This window comes from Scomber japonicus, chromosome 21 (genome assembly GCF_027409825.1).
Source record: "Scomber japonicus isolate fScoJap1 chromosome 21, fScoJap1.pri, whole genome shotgun sequence".
In the NCBI taxonomy this organism is placed as follows: Eukaryota; Metazoa; Chordata; class Actinopteri; order Scombriformes; family Scombridae; genus Scomber; species Scomber japonicus.
In genome coordinates this window covers 5,906,698-5,932,963 of record NC_070598.1, presented here as the reverse complement: position 1 = coordinate 5,932,963, position 26,266 = coordinate 5,906,698, and the positions used below count along the sequence as shown (strand labels likewise).

Sequence of the window (26,266 nt, the reverse complement as noted above, 5' to 3'; positions counted from 1 at the left end):
CATGCCCCGCTATTCACTGCATCAAGGTTGATAAAGGAGGAGAGAGGGGTGGGAAAGGTGGTCCAAGCATTTAAGGGTGGCACCCCTGCATGCACATCTCCATCCAGCGACTAAGAGAGTGATTGTGGTTTTGGTTGCGGTTGGGGTTTTTTTTTGGGGGGGGGACACCCTCAGCAACACTTCCCCTGCTCCTGGAGGTGGGGAGGGAGGAGGGAGGAGGAGGAGGAGGAGGAGAGGGGGGGGGCTTCTTTGCGGCTCATGATTGTGACATTTCTCGGTGTGGGGTGGACTGGCAACATGTGCACCTCTGTGTGGTGTGAAGTGTGACACAGCTGCTTTTTTTTTTTTTTTTTTTTTTTTTTTTTTTGTAAAGGGGGTTGCATTTCCCTTTCGGATACGCCAAGTACCCGACGTTACAGCGCACCTTGTGTATAATAGGTAAGTACATGAGTTTATATCTCTACTTCAGCTGATAGCTCATTCTGTCTTCTGAGCCTCTGCTATGTGTGTGTGTGTGTGTGTGTGTGTGTGTGTGTGTGTGTGTGTGTGTGTGTTTTTATGTCATATTAAATATATGGATCATGAGATTTGCTGAAACCCTGGCTGAAGGTTTCCAGCAGCAGTTAAATGTGACAGTCATCAAATCAGTGTCACTGCTGCATAACATGTCACTGCAACATCACCTAAATCATAGTCTACCCTCATCAGATCAGAGCTTCCTTTTTCTTTTCTTTTTTTTAATATATAAAAAAAAATGCCATCATCACAAGTTAAGCTGTTGCTGATAAACTGCAGCTCTCTAGAAGATTCCTGGAATTCATTTTTTAGTTAATTTAGTTTGATTTTGGTGCACATAAAGGGGGTTTAATGTTATATCAGGCTTTAAACACCCTGGTCAATTAGGAAAATGTGCTCTGAAGTGTTTCAGTAGACTTTTTGGGGTGGTGGTGGTGGTGGGGGGTTGACACTCTATTCATGGAGAGATTAATGGTAGAGATTCCTCGGTGGCTGGCTGCGGTCCCAGTTTATTTACAGCTGTGGTAAGCTGGTTTGCTTTTCAAAAAATTAAAAAGTTTAGTAGAGAGAGAGAGTCAGAGAGAGAGAGAGAGAGAGAAAGGGGGGGAGGGGGAAAGCTATCAATCTTGAAAAAGTTGGAAGACCCCTTTGAGTGCCCTTCAAGTAGTTTATTTCTCCGGGCAAACATGGCAGCGACAAAGCAGATAATGGGAGAAACTCTGTTAAAAAAAAAGAAAAAAGTAAGACCACCATCAGTAGATACACCCCCTTCTCATTTGAGTAGAGGTACAGCTTTGTTTTTTTTAGGTGGGGGGCATAGTAGGATGGTATAGAGCGTAGTTAAAAGTGTGTACTGATTGAACCTGCCCTCCACTCGCTCCATTGTGTCAGGAATGTTTGGTTGCCGGCTCTCCACAGAAACCCCCCAACTCCTTTTGTTCTGGGGGGGACAATCCTCCAATGTGTGTGTGTGTGTGTGTGTGTGTGTGTGTATAAGCAGTGGTTTGGTGGTGTTAGTGGTGTTAGTGGTGGTGATGATGGGGGAGAGAGAGAGGGGTCAGCGGGGGTGTTGACATCTGTAACTGACAGCTTTCTCGGGGCAAGTGGACATGCTGTGATACTGTGAATGGGTATTAAGGAACATATGAGCAAAGCACTTAAACACTAATGAGGACATTTATGCTTTTTGCACGACGCTCGAGGATCAGTCGTATATATCCACAGAGAGAGAGATATTATGCAACGGTGCAACTTTTACCATGATTTATTGGATGTAACTTGGTGCATAAAGATGATTCGTGACATATAACTTCATCAGATTGAACATAATTAATAAGAAAAAGTCTTTAGTTTGTATTAATAGTCCCAAAGTCTTATGTTTTGGATTAGACTGGCGTAGTTTGGCGTCAACTTTGTGTCATTTCAGTGTCTACAGCTCAAACAATGAGTTGATTTATAGATTATCAGGATTTAATCATGTATAATAATACATAATTGATTATTTGGTAAAGTTTTGATCAAGCAAAGACAGCCAGGAATTGATTTGTGTCGTATCTCAGTGTCTCATAAAGTGAATTGGAGACTCTGGAAACACCTGATGAGAATTTTAAGGGTATTTTCTGGCATTTTTTAGAATATATAGTCCATTAATTGAACAATTAATAGACAATTATGGCTTTAAATATACATTATTTTCTTTTAATCTACATTTTTCCTTTATTTTTTGGGTCTATAAAACAGAAAAACTGTCAAAAAGTCTTTAAAATCTATGTTTAGTTTAGTTTATAATGATAAAAAAACAGGAAAAAGCAGCAAATCCTCATGAAGAAGCTGCAATTAGAACATTTCTGCCATTTTTTGCTTGAAAATTGACTTAAATGATTAATTAATTAGTAAAATAGTTGCAGATTCTTATAGTCGACTAATAGATAAACTGTCAAACTGTTTGCAGCTTCACAGAAAGAAAAAAATGTCACAAAAACCTCAAGAAGTCAAATTCATCCTATCAGTTAACATTTATTTTGGATTATTCTCTACATAGATCATAGCTATCGGATGTCAGTCAGTATAATAAAGGTCAAAGTGTGCGTCCATCATTTCGGCACCTTCCTCTGTGTCGTGACATCTACTGTCAACATTCAGGAACAATCTCCACAGCTGCTTTCTTATCATCACAGTTAGGAAAAGTCTACATTAACACCCGGAAAATCTCAGCTTTCCCATCCAGAGGCAATCCTCCCTTAAAACAAACTTATCATGGGGGAGGTTTCAGGAAAAAAAAGTACAAAACTGATGGGAAAGTTGTCGGGGAATGTCGCTACGAAAGTGAACCCGGGCTTTTAATACTAATAAGTATGTGAGTGTGTCCCTCATGACTGGTAGAGAGTGGTACACTATGAGGTGGAATGCAGCCCCCCTCCTACCCTCCTCATGGGTCCCTCATGCTACTCAGTGTGTGCTCAGGATGGACTTTGCACCTTCCTCCAGCCTGACAAAGCAGCTAACGACCAAAACAGGATTTCACCCGAAGCAAAAGGAGGAAAACCAGACTGCGCCGTTGCTCTTCCTGTTGCTTTTTTTTTTCCCAAATGCTGTGCGGTATTAACGAATGGCCCTCAGCTGATTTCGGGAATGACTTTCATTTAAGCTGATAGAGAGGGAAGGGAGGGAGGGAAGGAGGAAGAGAGGGGGGGGGGGGGGCTTGTAACACAGGAGCCACTGGGGGAAGGTGCCATGCTGAAAAGCTAAAAAAAAAAAGCCTCTATTCAACCAAGAGGGAAGAATAAATGTTTTCCCCACTCAGCTCCTTATGATCGTATCCACTAAAGAGCATTCCCGCATTCCCATAACACCAAGAAGAAGCCTGGACTGGACTAGTCGTGCAGAAACTCTCTCTCTCTCTTTATTTCAAGGTGTTGACATTTTTGAAAAGCCATTATACTGCAAACAGGAGTATCAGAGTCGGCTCTGTTTGACCATTGGGGGGTATCAGAGTGAATAATATACCATGTGGTGCCTCGGGTAAACAAAAGGTTGGAGTTCTTGGCAGTAGCAGCAACCCCACCTGCCCTCACCAAACACAGGCCACAGGAAAAGCAGACAGAAGATGGAAGAGGAAGAGAGGAGGAAAGGCGGGGGGGTGGTGGTAATGAATAACTGACCATTATGATGATTACAGGGGGCGATGGGCACGGGGAGATAAGAGTGCAGTGACCGTCCGAGCATGAGGACAACGTGTTTACAAGGGGAATTCCTCACATTCCTCAGCTGCAGTCATGCCACTCCGATCTGCACCTCCACCCACTGATGGTCACCCTCTGTGCCAAGAGGGACCCAAGGGGCTAAAAGGGTCCAATAAGTTCCTCTTTTTTTTTTTCTTCAGCTGAAACACCGCTGTGACTGTGTTACATAAGGAGATTTTTTTTTTTTGTTGAGTGCTGCTTTAGAGATTTTAGAGTATTTGAGTTAATACAGCGAGGTGAAGAACATGTTCTGTCGTTCCCCTTGGGTGTTAAAATCCATCACACAAAGGCAGGTTTCTAGCTTTGAGTAGAAAAAAAAGGAGATTTTCAAGTAAAAGCAGAAAAATTGTGGCATTTTGGGCACTGAATGTTTCACTTTGATGTTGTTGGTATCCAGGAAAAAATGCCACAGTTGAACTCAGGTAACATGATCTCAATGATGAATAGCAGTGAATGAAGTCACACTTCTATTGTGTGTCTGTGTGTTATTGTGTCCGATCTTCTCTCCTCTTTGTATTTGTAGCATGACTGTGCATGTTATGGTGCATTCAGTTGTATTCGAAAGTCGTAATTTCCAAGTTCCCGGTCAGAAATTTCAACTGGAGCGCCCTCCTAAGGTCGGATGAAGCTCACCAGCCCCGACTTCAAAATCCAAGATTGTAGCTCTGTGCATCAACAGTGTGAAAGTTGTATTAATATCCAGTTTATTAGCAGTTCTGTCTTATGTGTGCGTCATTAAATCAGTCATACTGTCCAACTTCTATCTGTGGACGTGTTGCTATGGTGATCGTATGTGCAAAAATACAACGACTGGTATTGGCTATCAGTGGCTAACCTGGCTAGGACTAGTTTTCTTATTTCTTTAAGTGGAACAATTCAAACTCGGGTGTCAAGTCATTCCCGGCTCCGACTTCCAACTTCCTGAGGTTAATGAAAACGCAGCATTAGTGCACGTGTGAGTCCTTTCGTGGCCTCCGTCCATGTCAGTTCCTGTGTCTCAAATTTGATCAGCACTGCATAGTTTGACAGTTTGATCTGAGTTTTATCACTTTATCGACTTTATTGAGTAAACGACACATATTTTGGTCTGAGATTTTGGTGCTAAAGTGCGACATCTAGTGGCTAAATGTCATGTATTGCAGCTTTAAGGTATACAATTGGATATCATTGATGTTATGAGGTGAGGAAGTGCAATGTGAAAAATATGATAAAGCATTTTTTTTCATAGTCGTGCATGTTGAATGATCCCAACCTCGGCGAAACGGCTTTTTTAGCTCCAGTATGCTAGCAGCGTCAATGAAGCTCTGGTGATATCAGCTGGTTGATCTGCCACTTTGCTCCAGACTAAAATATCTTCATAGCATCAAAGTTTTATACCTGCGTTCATGACTCCCAGAGGATTAATCTTATTAACTTTTAGGCTGATATCAATGGTTTTGAGTTAAATATCTTGCTAACCATTGAATGAATTGTAGTAACATTTGTAACTTTTCAGCTCCCATAGTTTGGTTGATGACAGCTCGTGTTGCCTGTGATTTAACACCAACGCTATACTGACATACAGACTTGTTAAATAAAGATCCATTCAGAAGAAAACTGTGTGAATTTTAAGATTTAAATCAAACAAAGGGTTGCTTTGTGGTCAAATATTTAACCTGCTTATGTCAAACTACACTATGTTCCCACCAGTAATTCCCAATGCATTTTTCAAAGTGTTTTAAAGCGTTACATAGCAAGTTTAGTCTATAAAACTAAAGTAAGATAGAAAAGCTATAGAGAATATATGCAACAGTGTCTTGAAGTAATAAATCAATCTAAGATATAAGGTTTCTTTTTAAAAGGTTTTTTGTTATAAAGCTCTGAAGTACAAAGGCTTTAAAACATTACTGGTACACATTTGTACCAGGGAGTCATACGGCTGGGCTTAACTCTGGTCTTTATCCCCACAGACTAAATAGTTTTCATCTTTTTCCTCTTTTTTTTTTTTTTTTAATAAGGGAGACTTTTCAGCTTGTTATGTGTTTGTATTGTTAAAATCTGAGAGCCCGCTTTTATTCCATTTAACACATGCTAGTTTATATGTCGTGACTTGAGAGGTGTTTAATATCCATGTGTTTTAAAGTGAAACACAGGGATAGATGAGGTGATGAGGCTGTCTCCCCTCCGACCCCCCCTGTGGGCCGACCTCAGGACACACAGGGTTCATATTTTAGGAACAATCAGCACTTTTTTTTTCATTGTAATTCAACACAGATGACTGAGTCTAATAGGATTATTTGAAGGCCTGGTGGTTGGAGAAGAAAAAGAGGAAGAAGTCCCGGGGGTTATACTTTACCCCCCACCCCCCCTCCCTTCCATGCCCCTGCCTTCCTGGCCTAGAGGGTCATGTGATGGAGGAGGATAATACTAGCAGGTGTCAGGCCCCGATGATTACGGGGTCTGAGACTGGGCTCACCTATGAGGATTACTCAGCCCCTCTAATGGATGGAGGGTTGTGACCCCGGCTAACAAGGAAGCAAATTGCCACCCTCTCACCCTGCAAAGTGCTATTCTGTCAAGTAAAAAAGAGAGAAAAAAAGAGAGTGAGAGAGAGAGAGAGTCTCTAGTCTTTGGTTTCCTTGGCAACTTCTTCAATCTGTATATTTTTTTATATCAGCTGCTGAACTTCTTGCAACACCAAAAGCATGAAGATCCTTCCATTTCTATTTTCTTAAACAGTTTTTGAATGCAGTAAAATGTATTTATAGTCTATGTCCTTCACTTTTTATCTATTCTGGAAGCCTTTGAGCGTGTAATCAGTTAACATCAAACCTCATCTAACTGGCCAGACTCATCTGATAGAGGCTGCAGATTAAAGCGGTGCCATATGCTGGAGGACTGAGGAGTCTACCCCACCCAGCCCCATGGTAGAGCTTATTATTGGACTCTTATGTCACTGTCAGTAGCTAATTGTCATGGAGGATTGAGGTGATGGGAATGACTCCTCCCCCCTCTCCTCCTCCCTCCTCCTCCCCATGTTATCTTAAATGCCTGGTCATCTTTACTGTACCCGTCCTGCTCTGTAAATCAAAGCTTGATCCTCCAAATACAGGAACACGCACTCTCTGCCTAAAGCCATTATTTGGATTTCATGACTTGATTATTTTCCGTTAAATTGATTAGTTGTTTGGCTTATAAAATGCCCAAAAATGGTGAAAAATGTCAAGATGATGTCTAAAAACAAGTATGACAGTAAGTATCCACATTTACTAAATACTCGATGATTAATTGATTTATCAAAATAGTTGATGGTTAATTTAAAAGATGGCAACTAATCAATCAAATGAGTAATTGTAGCAGCTGTAATGATCCATCTTTGTCTAAGTTTAGGCAGCCTGACTGTCGGGGAAATGTCCTCTGTAGCTGGAGTTTATAAAACCCATTGTTTTCTCTCTGTGCCCTGCCCATGCCGCATATGTCTCATTTCATGGCTGCTGGAGAGTCTGATTGATGGTCTAAAGAGCAGCAGGACTGATGCTCCTCATGTACACTGTTTTGGCAAGGGAGGGAGCAAAGTCCTCAGCGAGGTCACATGAGGCAAAAGGAAATTTATCGTGGATAGAAGAAGAAGGAAGAGGGAGGAGGAAAGAGGAGTGTGCTCTGTGCCAAAAAGCTCAAGGAAAGGTGGTTTTGTTAGCTACATGACAGCTAGTGTGTGAGTCAGAGTGGTGATACATTATGTTTCTGATGTCTTTCCTGCCAAAGGTGTCCCAGGAGCTGACATTTCAATGTAATCATTGCATTAGCCACCTCTGGGAGAGCTCTTCAAATATGAACCTATCAGCGCTTGTCACCCCCAATTACAGAGCAGTTTATATGGTTTTTACTCCCATTTTCCCCTCTCTAGTTCCTAGTTCAAGAGATTCCTGGCCCCAAGGGTGGGGAGGCTGGAAAGCTGTCTAGTAATCTGAGTGAGTATTAATACTGAATAAGATGTCAGCCCCTTGAATTAATTTTCATACACAGAGCAGAGGAGGAAAAAAAAGGCTGCAAAATGACACTGTGGGATTTCGCCTGGTATTTGTATATATATGTGTGTGTGTGTGTGTGTGTGTGTGTGTGTGTGTGTGTGTGTGTGTGTGTGTGTGTGTGTGTGTGTGTGTGTGTGTGTGTGTGTGTGTGTGTGTGTGTGTGTGTGTGTGTGTGTGTGTGTGTGTGTGTGTGTGTTTGTGGTGCTGGTAGGGGTGGAAGTGATGGTGGTTTGTGGCAGCTACATCACCATGGAGACAGTGGCATAATCGAAGGCGTTGTAGGGAGGACTCTGATGCTGGAGTGAGTGGAGCATTGGCAGCAGAGAGCAGAGGAACGACATGCAAAACAACAAAAGCTGTGAGTGGTCAGCAACTGAGCGGACGTCACGGGACTCCACTGATATGTGGAGTTACACCTTTTTATACAAGATCCAGATTATCTCATATATAGAGACACTGCAAATGGTGCTGCAGCTAAATGAAACTGCTGCTGAAGCTGCTGGAATGACTTGTCGCCCCCCTCTCCTCCCTGAAGAGGAGAGGAGAGTGTCCTTTGGGGGATAAGAGATGACTTGACGTTTTGGGTTGGGCAGAAGCCGCAAATAAATTGGACACAATGGTGGCTGTGCTGGCTGTTTGTGCTGTAAAATCACTGCGGCTCACTGTGGTGTACAATATGTCCAACCACAATGATTTTATTTTATTTGTTTAACTTCCTCTCAACACTGTAATGAGAGAGTTGATGCATCTGCTGTTGGAGTTGCTTCAAATATTTCTTGATACCTTACAAACACATCACATCATTTCACTGCTAAGGGTCTCTAAATCAAAATGATAATTGTTAAAAACACTGAATAAACTAGTTTCACATAAAAAATCTGTGTTTCTTTGAGGCTGTTTGGTAGCTAGAGGACATTCGGAGGGGCTGCTAGCCTAGCCGCCGCTAACTTTTGGTCCACTTGAGGCTGTTTGGTAGATAGAGGACATTCAGAGGGGCTGCTAGCCTAGACGCTGCTAACTTTTGGTCCACTTGAGGCTGTTTGGTAGATAGAGGACATTTGGAGGGGCAGCTAGCCTAGCCGCCGCTAACTTTTCGTCCGCTTGAGGCTGTTTGGTAGATACAGGACATTCAGAGGGGCTGCTAGCCTCGCCGCTGCTAACTTTTGCTCCGCTTGTTTCTCTGATAACTTCCGATCGGGACATCCAACCACTAAAATCCTTCATTCCTTCATTAAAAACAACCAATATATGAAAGGTTAATTGTAAAAAATGTAGCTTAAAACTGAATAAAATTTAATTATGACAGTGTTCATAGCAGACGACCTCAACACCGGCTCAAGCGCACAAAATGATCATCATATTGTGTGTGTATACTCTTGATGATCATTTGAAAGTTGTTGGAAACTCTCAACATAATCTATAAAATAGTAGCTTTTAGACATTTTAATACAGAATAGTTACATATCTTAGTTTTAAAGCATTAATCCTCTCATCATGTCTATTCTGGTGGATTTGGTGAGGACTCGTGATAAAGGCTAATGTCCTAGAGTTTCTTAAAGTTTCCCTTTTTAGTCAAAAAATGTGTTTTTCTTTTCTTCTTTTGCCTTCAGTTGTATTTTTAGCTTGACTGTGCAGCATGATGTATGTGCAGAGTTTGACACTAGAGGACTGTTTTCACATTTATCTGTTGAAGAGGGGAAAGGGGGAAAGTTTCTCTGACCTCACCAATAATCTGAGTTTTAAAGGATATACCCATGAGAACGATATCTGACATTGCAACTATAGTTTAGACCAATGGAGGGCCAGGATACTACATGCATAACATGGAAACTTGAAGCCTTCAGCGTGCATATTCTGAAAGTGGAAGTAGGAGACATCCCGATTCATCTTGAAGCTAAATATATTTGCATAGGAGATGTCAGTTTAAGGATTTTAAATAAGATAATTCAAGTTCTTTTTGTGGAAAACAACATGTTAACCCTCCTTTTGTCCTCGAGTCAAGGAAGGAAGAAGAAGGAAGGGAGGGAGGAAGGAAGGGAGGGAGGGAGGGAGGGAGGGAGGGAGGGAGGGAGGCAGGGAGGAAGGAAGGAAGGAAAAAAGGAAGGAAGGAAAGAAAAGAGGAAGGAAGAAGGAAGGAAAGGAGGGAGGGAGGAAAGAAGAAGGAAGGAGGGAGGGAGGAAATAAGGACGGATGGAGGAAGAAAGGAAAGAAGGACAGAAAAAAATGGGAGGGAGGAAGGAACAAAGGAAGGGAGGAAAGAGAGAGGAAGGAAAGAAAGAGAGGAGGGAGGGAGGAAAGAAGGAACAGTCAAAACAGACGGGTCAATTTGACCCAGGAGGACGACAGGAGGGTTAAACATAATTTACTGTTCCAAACAAATGAATTTGATCAGTTTTAAAACATGTCTGGAGGGGATCTTGCCTGGAGGAATGACAATATATCAATACTTAGTTTTTAAATATGCCTCGAGCAGCTTCTCTGTCAGAAAGGCAACAGAAAGAAGAGCAAAAAATGAGGGCAGCAAAAAAAAAAAATAAAAAGAAGAAGAAGAAGCGGGCTGAGAGAATTCATTGTGTTGTTTTATTAAAGCAGACAAGAAGTCAATAAACTCATCTGTTAGGGTTATAATGAACTTATGATCAAATGTTGTCATCGTTTCCTGTACATGCACGCTCTGACGACTTCTGCCAGTAAATAGTAGAATATAGTAGAAATGAGAGTGCAGATATATTTTAATATCCAGGATAAACAATAATGATATGACAATAATGACAAGAAATAGTATAAAAAGTGGCTTTGATAGACTTACTTAAAAATGCATGCTAGATGTTCATTTCCAGGCATCCATAGGCTTTTATTTATCTCTGTATGGTATGAAAAACTTGACTGTTCCTTCTTTCTTTTCTATTTTCTTTCCTTCCTTCCTTCCTTCCTTCCTTCCTTCCTTCCTTCCTTCCTTATTTCCTTTGTCCTTCTTTCCTTCCTTCCTTCCTTTCCTTCCTCCATTCCTTATTTCCTCTGTCCTTTTTTCCTTCCTCCCTTCCTCTTTTCCTTCCTCCCTTTTACCTTCCTTCCTTCTTCCTCATTTCCTTCCTTCCTTCCTCCCTCCCTCCCTCCCTCCCTCCCTCTCTTCCTTCCTCCCTCCCTAATTTCCTTCTTCCTCCCTTCCTCCTTTCCTTCCTTCTTCCTCCCTTCCCTCCTCCTTTCCTTCCTTCTTCCTCCCTTCCTCCCTTGACTTGAGGACAACAGGAGCTCTTTATTCATTTATTTATTTATTTATTCACTTTTTGTATTCTTCACACCACAACCTCTGTCACTTTTCATGTGGACAAAAGAGCGCAGCATCTTTCCAGAGTCTGAAAGTGCGTGCTGTCATCCTCGATTGTACGACTGAGGATTGAAATTCTTGGAAGTAGATCAGAAAGAAAAGCGATGCTGCCAGGAGGAGGCCGACTTTGACAGCAGTCATTTTAGAGAAGCTTTAAACACTCCTACCTTTTTTTAGACACGGTCAAACAACATGTCATTTGAAGCAGGTATTAAGTTTTGTGGTACAGAAGTCATCATCTGCAGCTAATCTTAAAATAATGTCTAGAGCAATGTTCGGCCGGCCTCTCTCGCTGTCCTCTGGGAACTGTTTCCATTTTGTGCTCTCTCACTAATAATAGATCTTGCTCTTGCTCGTCTCGTCATGTTGTCCGATGCGCCCAATATCACACATAGGAGAGAAGCTGCGAAGTGATGGAGGAAGAGACACCTGCAACCCCCCCCCCCCCACCAACCCGCCTCCTCCCCCCGAGGGGCAGAGCGTTTGACATTTAACTACGATAGCCGTAAACAGGCTGCTGGAATGCTATTGACATTCATTTTGTCTGGCACAGTTTTTCTCTGGGTGGGTTTTTGTCCCTCTGCAACTCTGCTCAGTGACAGTTTTAAAAATCGAGGACCACAGATACGCAGTGAAGCTAAAGGAAGCTTTCTATAAGTCACGAGTTAAATGTGGAAGAAGGCGTCGGCAGCAAAAGATTATAGCGGAAGAATCAACTTGTTGATTTATGGACGATTTATCTTGACAATCATATTTTAGGTCTTGGAAAAGTTGACTGTTCCTTTTCTACTTCTCTTTTTTCTATAATTATGGGGATTTTTTTGACTGATTTGAAGATTTTTTACTTCTCTGTTTTCTATAATTAAATATTTTTGGGTTTCGGGTGGACAAAACAAGCTATTTAATGCAAAATATGTGATCTTGGGAAATTTGTGATGAGCAGTTTTATGCTTGTTTGTTGCTATGTTTTCAAGTTTTTCGGGTATTTCTTCATTTACACTTCAAATAAAGGATGAACTGATCAGATTTTGGTGGTCAAAGGTCAAGACAACTGTGACCTCGTGTCCATCTCATGAGCACCTGGAGCAAAATTCATTACATCTGGCACGAACGTCCACTTGGGCTCCATTTAATGAACTGATTCGAATTTGGTGGTCAAAGGTCAAAGGTCAATGTCAACGTGACTTCACAAAACATGTTTTTTTGGCCATAACTCTAATAACTAATTAATAGGCTAATTTAATTATGACAAAACTTCACATAAAAAGATTTTAGGGGTCAAAGGTCATGATCGCTGTGACCTCCTGTCCATGCCATTTTTAGTCATGAACACGATATCTCAGGAGCGCTTGGAGGGAATATCTTCAAAACATCCACTTGGACTCACGGAGGAACTGATTAGAATTTGATGGTCAAAAGTCAAAGGTCAAAGGTCAAACTAACCTTTTTATTGCATTCAAAGTCTTCACTACAAATATTTAATGAATCTGGACGGACGTGATGTTGGTATTATTTCTTGTTCATAATGTTCCACAATTTTATAGACTAAACTGAATCGATTAATCTATGAAATAAGAGATTTACCTAACCCTATAATGAAAGGCCATTGTTTTATTATTATTAACATTATTAACTAATGACGCTATAAACCAAAGGACCAATAAGTAAAAAGATGTATATTCTCCCACCTCTTTTTTCTTTTTTTTCCCTTTTTTCCCATAATTAGTTCACTCATGTAGTGAAATCTTCTTTTTCTCTAAATGGATATGATGAACTTATTCAACCAGACATGATCAGGTTAACACTTTTGAACAATAGGGAATGAGACAGCACTGTGTGGAGATTATACTTTCATTGTGTGTGTGTGTGTGTGTGTGTGTGTGTGTGTGTGTGTGTGTGTGTGTGTATTTACATTATAATAGTTGAAATAATCAGTCTGAGATACATACTGCTGACAAATTAATATAAAACATGAATAAATGAGGTGTTAATGCAATCAACCACCATTATTAAAACAACAAAGATGGGAGAAGCATTCATCCAACACCTTACTAAGATGTTTTTTTCTCTCTCTTTCTTGTCCATCTTTATTTATTACTCTTCTTCTGAGCGGAGACTAAAGATTTATTAGAATCTCATACACTCCTCTGATGAAATAGTAATCAGTTTTTTCTTCACCGGTTTGAAGTAAGAACAAAAGCACATGCATCAACACTTCATCATAGACTCTTTGGAGATCACGTCTTCTCCTAAGCTCCATCTCCATCTCCCATCTCCATCTCCATCCTACCGTTGAACCCACCACCGCTGCTTCATCCATAATATTAAACACTGCTGACTCCTACATGTGAGTCACAGATCTCATCCAAACCATGCTGAGTCTGGCTTGTTTCCTCTGCTGTTTACCTATTCATTAATTCAGCCCATGAATGATGGCACTGACCAAACAAAAGCTTATACACACACACACACACACACATGCACACATTCGCCTAGATGCTGCCAGCAGGCGTCCCGGGATAGTGTTGGTAATTAATGTTCTGAATGGTCGCACTGATTGCTTCATTATTTCTCCAATAGGCATCTGTTAGTGATATATGATGGATGTCGCGTATCTGACAGTAATCCATGCTAAAGCTCTTTATATGAACATCAATCTCTTTTTAAACTGTGTAAGGCTACCTCGCAACGCCTATAGAAACAAGAAACAATGTTATTTACTGAACTCGGGCTGATCCTCTTGCATCAGACTTGCCTCCAAAGCTTCAACATCAAAGCTCAATGCAGTCATACACCATTGCTTAGTTGCTCAACACGAAGGCACTAGTCCTCCTCCAGTACTCATATGCATGCAGGGATGTTTCTCAATGTACAACTGTGCAAAAGTCTTATACCACAATTTAGATTTTGTTGTTTTAGCAATGCTATAATGACCATATATTATTATTTCTCTTATTAGAATACAACCAGAAAATAACAGGAAATGTGTATGCAGTATAAAAAACTAAAATATAATTTAAAAAAGCAGCTTCTATACCATAGGCTAAAGTGGTGTAAAGTATTTAGGGTTAGGGCTCCTTTCACACTTGAGCAATAGCAGGAACATGGCTCTCTTTAACCCTCCTGTTGTCCTCAAGTCAAGGAAGAAAGGGAGGCAGATGGAAGGAAGGGAGGGAGGAAGGAAGGAAGGAAGGAAGGAAGGAAGGAGAGAGGGAAGGAAGGAAAGGAGGGAGAAAGGAAGGGAGGAAAGGAAAGAAGGAAGGAAAGAAGGACAGAGGAAAGAAGGAAGGGAGGAAAGGAAAGAAGGAAGGAAAGGAGGAAAGAAGGAAGGAAGGAGGGAGGGGATCGGAGGGGAAAGAGGAAGGAAGGAAGGAAAGAAGGACAGATTAAAGAAGGAAGGGAGGAAGGTTGGGGGAGGAAAGAAAGAGAGAAGGAAGAAAAGAAAGGAAGGAAGAAAGAAAGAAAGAAAGAAAGAAAGAAAGACGACACAAAGGTTAACCTAAATGTAATGGAACACTAATTAGTATCATTGCTAACATCTGTATTCGTCCGATTATTTCATGTCAAAATTACTGCTGTGAAAAAGATCAATTACACAGCACATGTTGTTTAACTCATTGGAAGCTTGCTAATATTAATCATATCATTACATTCAAAATGCCAAAGATCACAGAATTTGACGTAAGACATAAAATCATATCTCAAAGGGAAAACAGCTTCAATCATCTTCAGGACAATCTCCTTAAAAGAGTTCAAGATGTGCTTAGTGGCAAGGGAGATCACATTAAATACTGATTTCTGCCTGTAGAAGCCATTTTATTCTGAAATTTGAGTACATATTTCCTGTATTTTCTGTTTGTATCTTAATAAAGAGACTGAAAAATAAATATGGATGGTCATTAAAACAGAGCTAGTGGTCAGCAGGGATCAGATTCATAGAAAGACTTAATAATTGGTTTGTTTTGATCACAGCGGTTTATTCTGACGCTGTGATCAGGGCGGTGATGGTCCACTTTTTATTTCCGATATGCTACAATATAAGATTGAGTCTAGTTTCGCATTCTTCCTGGTTATCGATAACAATGCTTTTTAATAAATATGTTAACTCAAATTGCTTCCAAGATGGTAATTGGGTTTTTTTTTCTTCTTTCAGTGTTTCAAGAGAAACACTGAAAGAAACACTGCTTTATATTCATTGCCGAAATGATTAGTCAACTTATCTTTTTTATCAATTTGTCAGAAAACTAATAGAAAACAGTTTTGTGAATATCGTTGGGTGTTGGACAAAATCAGGGATTATTAAGATGGCAAATTGTGCTCTTTAGAAAAAACGATGTGACCATTTTTCTACATTCATTTTCTGAATGAATAATCAATTTAATGCTAAGCTGCAGCCATATTTAATTAACTTCAACAATATGTGGACAGATTAAGTTTTAGAGAAATCTATGGAGTGGATTTAATTAAAGGTGCAGTGTGTAGAATTGGACTTGGCAGGAATGGAATATAGTTAGTTTATAATCACCTGGAAATAAGAATCATTGTGTTTTTATTGCTTTAAATGAGCCTTTTATATATCTACATATGGAGAGGGTCTCTTCCACGGAGCCCCAAACCCCCAGGAAGAGCGAATTTGATATATAACTGTGTAATTACAACATCATGTAATGCTATTGGGGCCAAAAAAGACTGTTCCCATAGACTTACATTGTGAAACTTAACATGGTGAAGCAGTATTTAGCTGTTATGCTGCACACAACTGGAACAAGCGACCTCTGTTCCTTCCTTCCTTCCTTCCTTCCTTCCTTCCTTCCTTCCTTCCTTCCTTCCTTCCATCTGTCCTTCCTCCCTCCCTCCTTCTCTCTTTATTTCCTTCCTCTCTCTTTCCTCCCTTCCTTCCTTCTGTCCTTCCTCCCTCGCTCCTTTTCTCTTTATTTCCTTCCTCGCTCCCTCCCTCCCTCCTTCCTTCCTTCCTTCGTCCCTCCTTTCTTCATTCCTTCCTTACTTCCTTCCTCCTTTCCTCCCTTCCTTCCTTCCTTCCTTCCTTTCGTCTGTCCTTCCTCCCTCCCTTCTTCTCTCTTTATTTCCTTCCTCCCTCCCTCCTACCTTCCTTCCTTCCTTCCTTCCTTGACTTGAGGACAACAGGAGGGTTAAAGCAAATCATTATTTTATGCTGCCCTCTCATATTTTATACTCTAATTTAGAAATAGACGTCTGTAAATCAGCGGATACATTTTTGACTCGTTTTACTATCAGAATTTGATCCATTTGGTTCGATCACGCTTCAAAAGTCCAAAAGAGCTGCACGATAAGATTGTTTTATTCCCCCCCATTCAAGTTAGCCGGAAGTAGCCGCTAAAGTCACATGTGCGTTTGCTCTATTGGCCCAGTGATGCAGAAGCAAAGCAAAAGAGGAAGAACATTTTTTTAGCTTCATGCGCCACTGAGCAGCTTTTATAGGAATGAACGAAGCCCCGCCTCCATCGTTGTATCCAGTTCTCTTTATACTCTTATCTATGCGGAGCCCAGTATGTTGCACCGCCATGTTTCTATAGTATCCCAGAATGGACAAACTAAACACTGGCTCTAGGGAGGGGCTTTTAAGTTTTTTTTTGCAAGTTTTCTGGCCACTATAGGTTCTCCTACATTCTTTTATGGGAGTTATTTGGTTGTAATCTGCAACCTCACCACTAGATGTCACTAAATCGTACACACTGGTCCTTTAATTTCTTAAAAAATAATGCTTGTCGTGCTTGATACTTTGTTCTATTCTCTTATCTGAAAACAAACTAGCTCATACCATGTGTCATTCGAGTATGTTTGAAGGCAAATGTGTTTAAACAGCAACACTCGAGGCGTGGAAACAAAGCCTGCTTTCATCGAGAAGTGCGACAGTCTCTGCTCAAAGGCATTCATGGTGTTACACACTCATTTGTCTTTTATGTGAGGAATAAAAAAAAGAGAGCGTGAGTGAGAAGTTCATCCACCTGACTAATCACTGCTTGAAGTGTTTTTGATTTTTGGTTTCAGAAAGTAACCAAAAAAAATGATGAGACATGGCCCCTCTCATGTTGGAAAGATGATGTTTCAGAAGCAAATCCTGTGAAGCGTAATGACTCCTTTTAATATGGATTCATAAGATCAAATCCTTGCCACTTCTAATACATCTGATTTGTGATTTTACTTCTTTTCCTGATAACAATACTTGCGCCAAGGGGGGTGCTGTCTGATCCGTGATATTAATCCAAATAATGTGTCCCATCTCTGCTTCTCCGGTGCCTCCTCCACTGTAACTGGACTCCCACTGGACTGGCCGCAGTGGGATCTCACTTTAAAATGTCAACCCTGTCAGGTCCTCCACACAGTCATATCTTCTGTCATCTCCAAGTAAACATCAGTGGAGGGGGGTGGGGGAGTGGGTGGGGGGTGGTGCTGGCTCAAGTCATTAAAGCGGCTGCTGCCTCGGTTCCCTTTCCATCAAGTTTTTACACTTCCAGCTCCGAAATGATACCTCTTCTGTAATCATTGCTCTCTCCTGGGGTGGCTGAAGAAGAAAGGTCACCCCTGTCTGGATGAGAGTCTCCGGGCTCCATCACTCTGAAACTGGAGCCCCTCTAGAGTGTGCCAATCACAAACATTTCTTTTTTTAGGGGTGGGGGGTTGTTGGGAGTCTAGTGGGTTTTATTGCAACACACGCAATTTTAGTCTTGCTGTAATTGGCTTATTAGGCCTTTAGTCTGTTTTGGAGAATTGAGCAATCGGGCTGTTCATCCATAAGTAAATCCTCCAGTTTCAGTCCAGTTGTCCTTGTCATGTTTTTGTGGAGTGTGTCTGGCTTCGTCTGTCAGCCTGAATTTCACGGAGAAGGTCTAATTGATGCGATATATATGTGTGTGTGTGTGTGTGTGTGTGTGTGTGTGTGTGTGTTTGTCCGCATACAGTCAGCCAGACACGCTCTCAGGACTAGCAGCTCTTTGAGTTAATCCGTCTCACTAATAGTGGGGGATGGAGTGGGGGGATGTGAGAGGGAGGGAGGGAGGAGGACGAAGAAGAGAACAATACAACATCTCTCCCTCTGTCTCTCTCTCTCTCTCGCTCTCTCCTGCTCACTGGCTTTGGACACGTGGTCATTCTCGGCGGGAAATCTCCGGACCTTGGACGTTCTCTCTACGGATATTTTGCTCCTTGCGTTCACTCGTCTCCAGCTGGTTCACGGCGGTCCCTGCCGCACCGCTCAAGGAAACGAGGTACAATGCAACCCCCTACCCAGCCCTCCCCAACTCCAAAAAAACATCCTTCCCCTCGGCTTTTCGTTCCTGCCATTGTCACCAGACAAGAAGGCTGCGTCAAGAGGTAAAATTAGGGTATGGTGTGTAGAGTTAGGAACTTCCTGGAGTTGTAGTTCATGTCTACTGAGAAGTGTGCTCAACAGTTTCTGTAGAAAGTACGTTTGCACCGTCATGAACGGAGGAAGGAAGTGTAGAGACAAGAGTGGAAAGAGTGCGTATTTCCTCCCTTGCAATGTAAATTCTTGTGTACAGCACAGGATAGCTCGGGGACATTCCTGTATGTGCCAGAGGGCCTCGCTTCCTGTCTAGCACCGGACATAGCTTCTTATGTGATTCATAGAGACACTCTCGGTAGGATTGTCACATCATAGGTCTGCAGGAAAGAGTAAATTCCACTGGCTGTTATCACGCTTTGTTCTTGAAATCCATAGTACAGCATTGTTCTGGATCAAGAGGATTTCCGAAGTTGCGTATTTCCTTTTTATGGTAACCGCAATCTTCTTAGTTTGCTTAGCTTGCTTTTGAGTCACTGTTGTAACTGTTTGTTCTTTTGACCCGGTGTTGACTTACATGATATTTTCTTTCCGGATTGTTTAATCTGAAATGTTTTTAGAGGCCAAAGGAGGTAAAACTGTAGCATTGAAATTCAATCTCGACTTTTCTGAGTAGCTGCGACCCAAACTAGGGCAAGAGTCGGACTGGATCCAAATTCCTCTTAGTCCAATCAAGTCGTTTTAGGGTCTTATTTTACTACCACGGGTCTCTTGATCTGTATGTCAACACATCAAATACATGAGTGGCTCTGAATGGACCTGGGCGTACCTCACATCAGCGGTGAGAGGAAGAACTTAATGGATTGACTTTTGATTTCGATTCACCGGTGTTAAATAAGTTAGAGGACGTCTTTTGTGTATCTGTCACCCAGTTGGCCATAGAGGGGTTCATTGTTGGTGCAGCAGATGGAAATTAGCTTTTCTTTCTTTTATAAATTTGCCTTTGAAGCAGATAAACATCCATCTGATACGAAATGGACCCAATTTCAGATCATAAAAAAAAACTACTGAACTGATTTTGGAGATTATTTGACAAATACTTTTATATAATAATAGAAAGCACAATTAAAGAGGTCCAACTTTTTGTGTTTTTCCAACAAACAACCTCTCTAATTGATCAATAACTGCATGTCAGGTATCAATGCTCATGTTGGGGGTCACCACTCTGATAGTCTATGAAATTTCTATGAAGTTTTGTGTCTTTTGTTTCTCTGATACAAATGCCCAGAGTTTGTTTTTGCCCTTCTCCCCCTCAGCATGTTGAAATAAGTACATTGTCCCACCCCTGTTACATCTGTTATGTTGACTTAAAAGGGATTAAACTTGTTTATGATATTGTGCCTTGTATGTCGGTGGCATCCCCAGAGCAAGCATCTTATTTAACATGAAGTGAAACCTCAAAGAGGCGGGCTGCGTTCATGCCCACAGAGTACCCACCATTGATTTGTCATCTTGCACCGTTACATTTTTAATCTAACCAAACCCCTCAAGGCAAATAAAAAATAGCTTTCATGTTAATGCGGGACACTTCGTTAGACGACATGAATCATTTAGACGTGCAACTCTGCTGCAAACGGTGTGTGTCCTCCTTTTTCTATGTGAGCTCTCTCTTAATATTCTTGGTTTTAATGAGAGCTTGTCTGGTTTTTTTTGAGGGTGGCTCGGTTAACCTTGTTGTTCTTTCATCAGTGTGTGACTCAGCAGACTAACGCTCCTCCCTTCTTAGAAACACCATTAAATATAACTATGAAAAACTTATAATACCGCTTCTTCTCTCACGGAGCTCAAAGTTGTGACTCAGTTTATGAAGCTCGTGTTCTTCAATTATTATGCATAAATTGGGCAGATAAAAAAGATAATTAAAGGTGCTTTTCATGTATGCTTGCCGGTACAACTGCCTGACCTTTGACCTCTGACCTCTCATGCAAACACAAAGCTAATACAGAGACACTTAGGGACAAACAGTGATGGTCAAGCTGAGTGTATGCAGATCCCAACCAAGCAGCCAAAGCTTGTGCGTTGCTCGTTAATCTTCGTCTTTCAGAAACAAACTCAGTAGTGACAATAGTGACCAGACTTTATAATATAATATATAATAGTGAACGGACGGTCATCATCAGACAGGAAAACTGTAGTGAGTCAGGATAGAAACATTTTCCACAGGGAGTAATTAAGTAACATAACGTAATTGAGTAACAGCCCCAACATGGCTCTTTACTCTCCATCACTGGCCTTCTTTAACAATTCACCTGCTCGGTATAAAGAGGGTTAGGTGCGTCCAGGGGAAGGAAGCCTTGTGTTAATTGTGATGCCCGCTGGGATGCTGTAGGATGGATGGTGGCTGACAGCACCCTTGGCGTTGCCGTGCTACTGCTGTGTCATGCTATTTTGCTGTTGTGTTGGCTTGTCTGTTTGTCTCAATTTAAAAATCTCCGGAGAAGTGTCTGATTTTTATCGAATGTGTGGGAGCTAAAAATAAACCGTGTGCCTCGCCAATAAAAACGGAGAACATATTTAAACAGTGAGATGTGATTGGAGGAGATGACCCGTGCAGGTTGCTAACCATTTTTCCAAACCTTGAATGTAGAAAATGAATCTAAAACAGGAAAGTAAAGCACATTAATACATTAATAAATACTTAAAGTGGGAGTCTTGGGTTACTGATATTTTTGAATGACACATTTTCCATTCAGACTTGATCAATGTGCATATTTCCTCCTCTATGTAGCTGCTGGAAGTGGAAAGAGGGGGATAAAAAAACAATCTTCCATCTTGTCAATCATTCTCACAAAGATGTATTTATTTGCCACTCTTTTAAGTTTAATTCCCTGCTGAAATTATGGTAGAGCGCTGACTATAATTTGTTCAAAATAAGGAAAATGTGCCATGTCCTCATCTCTCTAGATCTGTCCATTTTTTTTTGGAAACATCCATGTTGAAATTTCCCCCGGTGCGCTTTGAGTAAATGTCACACAAATGCCCCCATTTGGAAAGTTAGTGATTCAGCCTTTGAAAAAGAAAAAAAAAAGAAATGCTTGACTCATGCTGAGAATTTGGAGGGGAAAAGTTCTTCATCTCCAGCTGAGTCATTGTATAACTGCTGTTGGTTAAACTGTGTCAGCTTGCACAGAAGGGCAGCTTGGCCACCAGCAGGTCAGCCGTCACCATCGCTGGCAGTAAGTGAGGCGTGACAGGTGCTTCGACCTGCTGCCGACAGGCTGTCAGGTGGAGGATACCCACGTCACCGGCTTTACAGGGAAATCTGAATGTAATGCTAACCTTCTCCACTCACGTACACGATGACGTATATCTGCTGTTCAGTGTTGGGGAGTAACTAGTCACATGTAAAGAGAGAAAAGAGACAAGTGATGCTGTTTTATATGATTGAATTGAAAACAGGACTATGCATTTTAAACATGAGGAAAGCATCAGATAGTGGTGCTACTAAATATGTGGAAGTTTTCATCTTTAACTTGTTTTTTTGAGGTTTTTACATTTTAAATCGGTGATACTGATCCAAAGTCACAGCTTCATTATTACTTTCCAGGCGTCATCTCCTCCTGTGAGGATGTGAGGATATATGATTGAATGTAAACTACGATCTCAAAAATAAAAAAAACGGGGGGAAACGATTTTTAATAATAATGAGATAGCGCTCAGTAACAAAGGTTTTATTTTGAAAAGCTTAGACCAGAAGCTGCCAGAACCCACTGCAGCACCGTTAGTGGTAAATGAAAAATAAAAGTGCAGAGTTTCCAGCCTGCGTCAGACGATGCTGAGTTTACTAATTATTAAAAAACAGGATGTGATGTGTGAACTATCGTTTACATTTTAAATCGGTGATACTGATCCGAAGTCACAGCTTCATTATTACTTTCCAGGCGTCAGTACAAAACAACACACACAGATTCTCAATTTCTTAAATATTGAATGCCAAATTGTCAGTGTCAGTGTACATCCATAATAAGTCCAAATAAAGCTTTCCTGTTTACTATTTCCGTGAAAGTCTTTAAATTATTTCTCAAAATCTCATCTTCCCAGCTTCCCAGTTTCCAGAGCAGCTTAAGAAGCCCCTCTTCTTTGGGTAAAGGAACTCAGAGCATGTAGACCAAGCTTGAAGTAAGATAAGAAAATGGAAAGAGGAAGATACTTGTTTGGATGAAAAGCATGGCATGACATTAAAGAAGTGGGGAGCAAAGGGAAGCTTGGAAATGAAGGAGAAGAAAGACCCCGCAGCTCAGGGCTTTTTTTTTTTTCCTTTTTTTCTCTACAGTACAACATCAAGCTCTGTGTTAGAACCGCTGCTGGAGATCACTTCACAGAGCGGTAACAGCTTCTCTCTCTCTTTTTCTCTGACATCTCCCAGCTTCAGGGAGTTCGACAGCCATGCACTTATGCAAAGTTACTCTATCATCCCCTCCCTCTAAACCCCCCTCCAGCTTGCCAAGGATCCATGCCTGGAGAGCAGAGAAAGTTATCACCAACCAGACACTCAACAAGCCAGTTGTCTCATCCTTGCTGGGATGCTAAATCAAAAGCTGAAGTTAAAAAAAAAAACACTTTAACCGAGTCCAAATCAATCCTAAAATTAGTCTCATGTAAAATATAATACTTCAGAAGTGACGGAAAGCAAGTGGAGTCTACTTTTTTTTCCAGGTGGTGATAAAATCAGATGATTGATGAGGTCGACTACTTCATCAAATCCAGCCTATTTTCCTTGTTGTTGTAAATTCAGATCTTTTGACAGACATTACGTGGAGGATTATGTGCCGGTTATCCGTTACTCTGGCCAAACAATCGATGCGGCCTCGTCGGAAAGAGGAAGACTTTGCACATCAATCTGTCTGTCGGCCTGACACGTCCAGCCGCACCGTGAGATGTAACGGTCTGGAGAGCCGGCTGGAAGACAGAAGTCAGGGATGAAGCTTTGATCAAATCCTCTTTTCTTTTTTCCTTTTTTTTTGTCTTAGATCTGGAAAAGAGAAAACAAAAGAAAAAGAACAGTTTGCTTTCATTTTAGAAAACAGATTTTTTGCTGCAGAAGGCAACTTAGCTTAGTATGGACTGTAATATTTAAATTATCTACCTTTTATAAAATAGTTGGGTTTTTTTTACATTGTTCATCCCACCTGTTGATCTGTTCTGCCTCCTATCTTCTTCAAACACTGTGTTATTACCAGGGTTGTGAAGGTTACTTTAGAAATGTAATAGATTACATATTAGTAGTTTCCCTTTTTGAAATGTAATAAGTAATGTAACTATTTCAATGACTTCATCAAAGTAATGTAACTTATTACATTTGATGACTTTTCTAATTTTCTAACCAATGTTTTCATCTGTTAGGGTAAATGTTCCTTCCTTCTGTCCTTCCTTCCTTTCTTCCTTCCTCCCTTCCTTCCTTCCTTCCTTCCTTCCATCCTTCCTTCCTTCTTTCTTTCTTTACTTCCTTCATTCCTTCCTTCCCTTCTTCTTTCCTTTCTTCGTTCATTTGTTCATTCTTTCCTTCCTTCCATCTGTCCTTCCTACCTTCCTTCCATCTGTCCGTCTTTCTTTCCTTCCTTCCTTCCATCTGTCCTACCTTCCTTCCTTCCTTCCTTCCATGTGTCCTTCCATCTGTCCTTCCTTCCTTCCATCTGTCCTTCCTTCTTTCCTTCCTTCCTAAGATCAGCTATTAAGCACCAAAATCTAAGTCCAGCTGTGTTGTCATGGATACTGACATGATTTATAAGGGAGATCATTTCTTATAAAGCAACATTTATCTCTCATTGTAAAATGTATTCATTAGTTCATGTAGATTTTGGAATATAAAATAAAGATACTTGATGAATAAAGTGGGTTTAATTGGTACTGTGACTCCATTTAAGTCCATGTGTGCTCCAAATAAGCCCACATCATGATTTATTTACTAAATATAACAAAAATGTTGATTTCAAAGAATTAAAAACAGCAATATATGTATTCAGAAACATGTTTAAAAAAGAAAATATAATGATGAAATGATAAAAAATGGTTGCATTTTTATGTAGTTTTCCATTTATATCAGTGTATCAGTCAAGTACTTCCTTGTGTGATCAAATATTAATAACCAAGGTGTTTTTTTAGGATTGAAACAAATGGGCATACTCTCTAATTTAGCTCCACTGCAGAGCTGGGAAGCATTAAAACGTGTCAGTGATTGTGTTCAGCCTGATTCACCTTAAACCAAATTACTCATTGTGCATTCGGGAAGTGTGACGAATTTAACTGTCATCCTAAAAGCTCCCTTTTTTTTTTACCTATTTGCAGCGATTTTATTTCTTTTCTTGATTGTGTTAACGGTTGTGACAAGCGTAGCCGGCGGGACGTGACACGCTGTAGGTTCACGTTACTCTTCTCCATCAGCGAGCCGCTCGCAGTAGCAGTCAGTCAATTTACTCAGTCGAAAGGAAAGGGGGACATGGGTCACATAAGGACAGAGAGAGGAGGAGAAGAAGAAGAAGAGAGGGATAGAGGGAGACGGAGATAGAGGGGAGGATATTTACGACGCAGACAGTGGCGGGGGTGAGCTGCATCCCAATGTCTGTCCCTTTACTGCCTGGCTCAATAACTCTCTCAGGAGAAAGGGAATGAGCTTGTGCAGAGTATTTGCAGGTATCACAGATCTTGAGCCTTTCTAGGTGTGTGTGTGTGTGTGTGTGTGTGTGAGTGTGTGTGTGTGTAGTGTCAATATAACAGAAAAGCCAAATATCACCCACTGGGGAGGTCTTATAGAGGAGAAATCCATCAAAGCAGATACAATGTTAGACATCATCAAACAGTTTATCTGTCTTTGCTGTTCAGTACATTGAAGTATTTTGGTCATAAAGCACTGTAATTGACCTTTTTTGTCATTTGCTGTCGCCTCTATTTCTGTTTTTTGTTGATTTTTGTTTGTCATCTTCCCAGAATAACCAACTCCTTTTCTAAAAATGCATCAAACTAGGCTTTTTCCCCCCATAAAAGTTGCTATTTTGTGTAAAATGAGAAGTCTTTACTGTTTAATTCTTCTCACAATTCTCCACTGTCTGCAAATATCACATCATTTTTGCACAGAAACGTCACTAATAACATTTTCTTCTTTGTGCACTGTTGGTCTGTCAGGTCTGCCCGTCTTTCAATCAGTCCAATCAAGCGCTTTTTATTCAGTCAGTGGTGTTCTCTTTCTAGTGATATAACAAGTCTGTCACAGCTCCCTCCCCGAGGCTCTGTTACCTGTCTCGCTCTTTGTTCCTGACCAGACCTGAGGTGTGTGTTACACCAAGCGAAAGCCCAAAGCTGAAGGCTGAAAGCTGAAAGCACCTCCACTGATTCACAATCCCTCACTGAATCTGTCTCACAGTCTCAGTCTAAGGTCTTCTCTTGGTTTTAATGACCAGGTGTGATAAAGTGGAGTCTGACTCCTTCCCTCACGGTGTAGAAACTCGACTCCCTAAAGACTTGACTACAGAGAGACTTTGGAATCGGTTCCCAGTTAATTGAGACCGGATCAGACTCGACTCAATGCCTGAAACTCAACCTCATACCTGAGATTTTGACCGAAGTCTGACTTAAGCCACAATTTGCAGACTTTGAGACTTGACTGCTGTGAGACTTGATGTACTGAACACGTGACTCGTGTGATTTAAGACATGACTTTAGACTTTACCGACTTAAAATATGAAACTTATAGTCCAATTGGTCTGAAGTCAACAAAAGGACTTAAGACTTGGACTCGAGTCAAACTTAAGAAGACTTAGACTACTTGAGAATTTACTTTGACTTCACTCCTCTCAGACTAGTTTTAATTTCAGTTTAGTTTATTTTGCACTAA

The 26,266-nt window shown here is 40.9% G+C and overlaps 1 protein-coding gene across 1 annotated transcript in view; it reads left to right on the top strand.

The window, feature by feature from the left end:
• Positions 1-375: 375 nt before the first annotated feature.
• Positions 376-26,266, top strand: part of tmem108 (transmembrane protein 108) — a 55,026-nt gene continuing 29,135 nt past the window's right edge. Inside the window, exon 1 of the mRNA XM_053342715.1 lies at positions 376-438. The gene's annotated coding sequence lies outside the window, so the exon portion shown is untranslated. The remainder of the gene's footprint in view (positions 439-26,266) is intronic.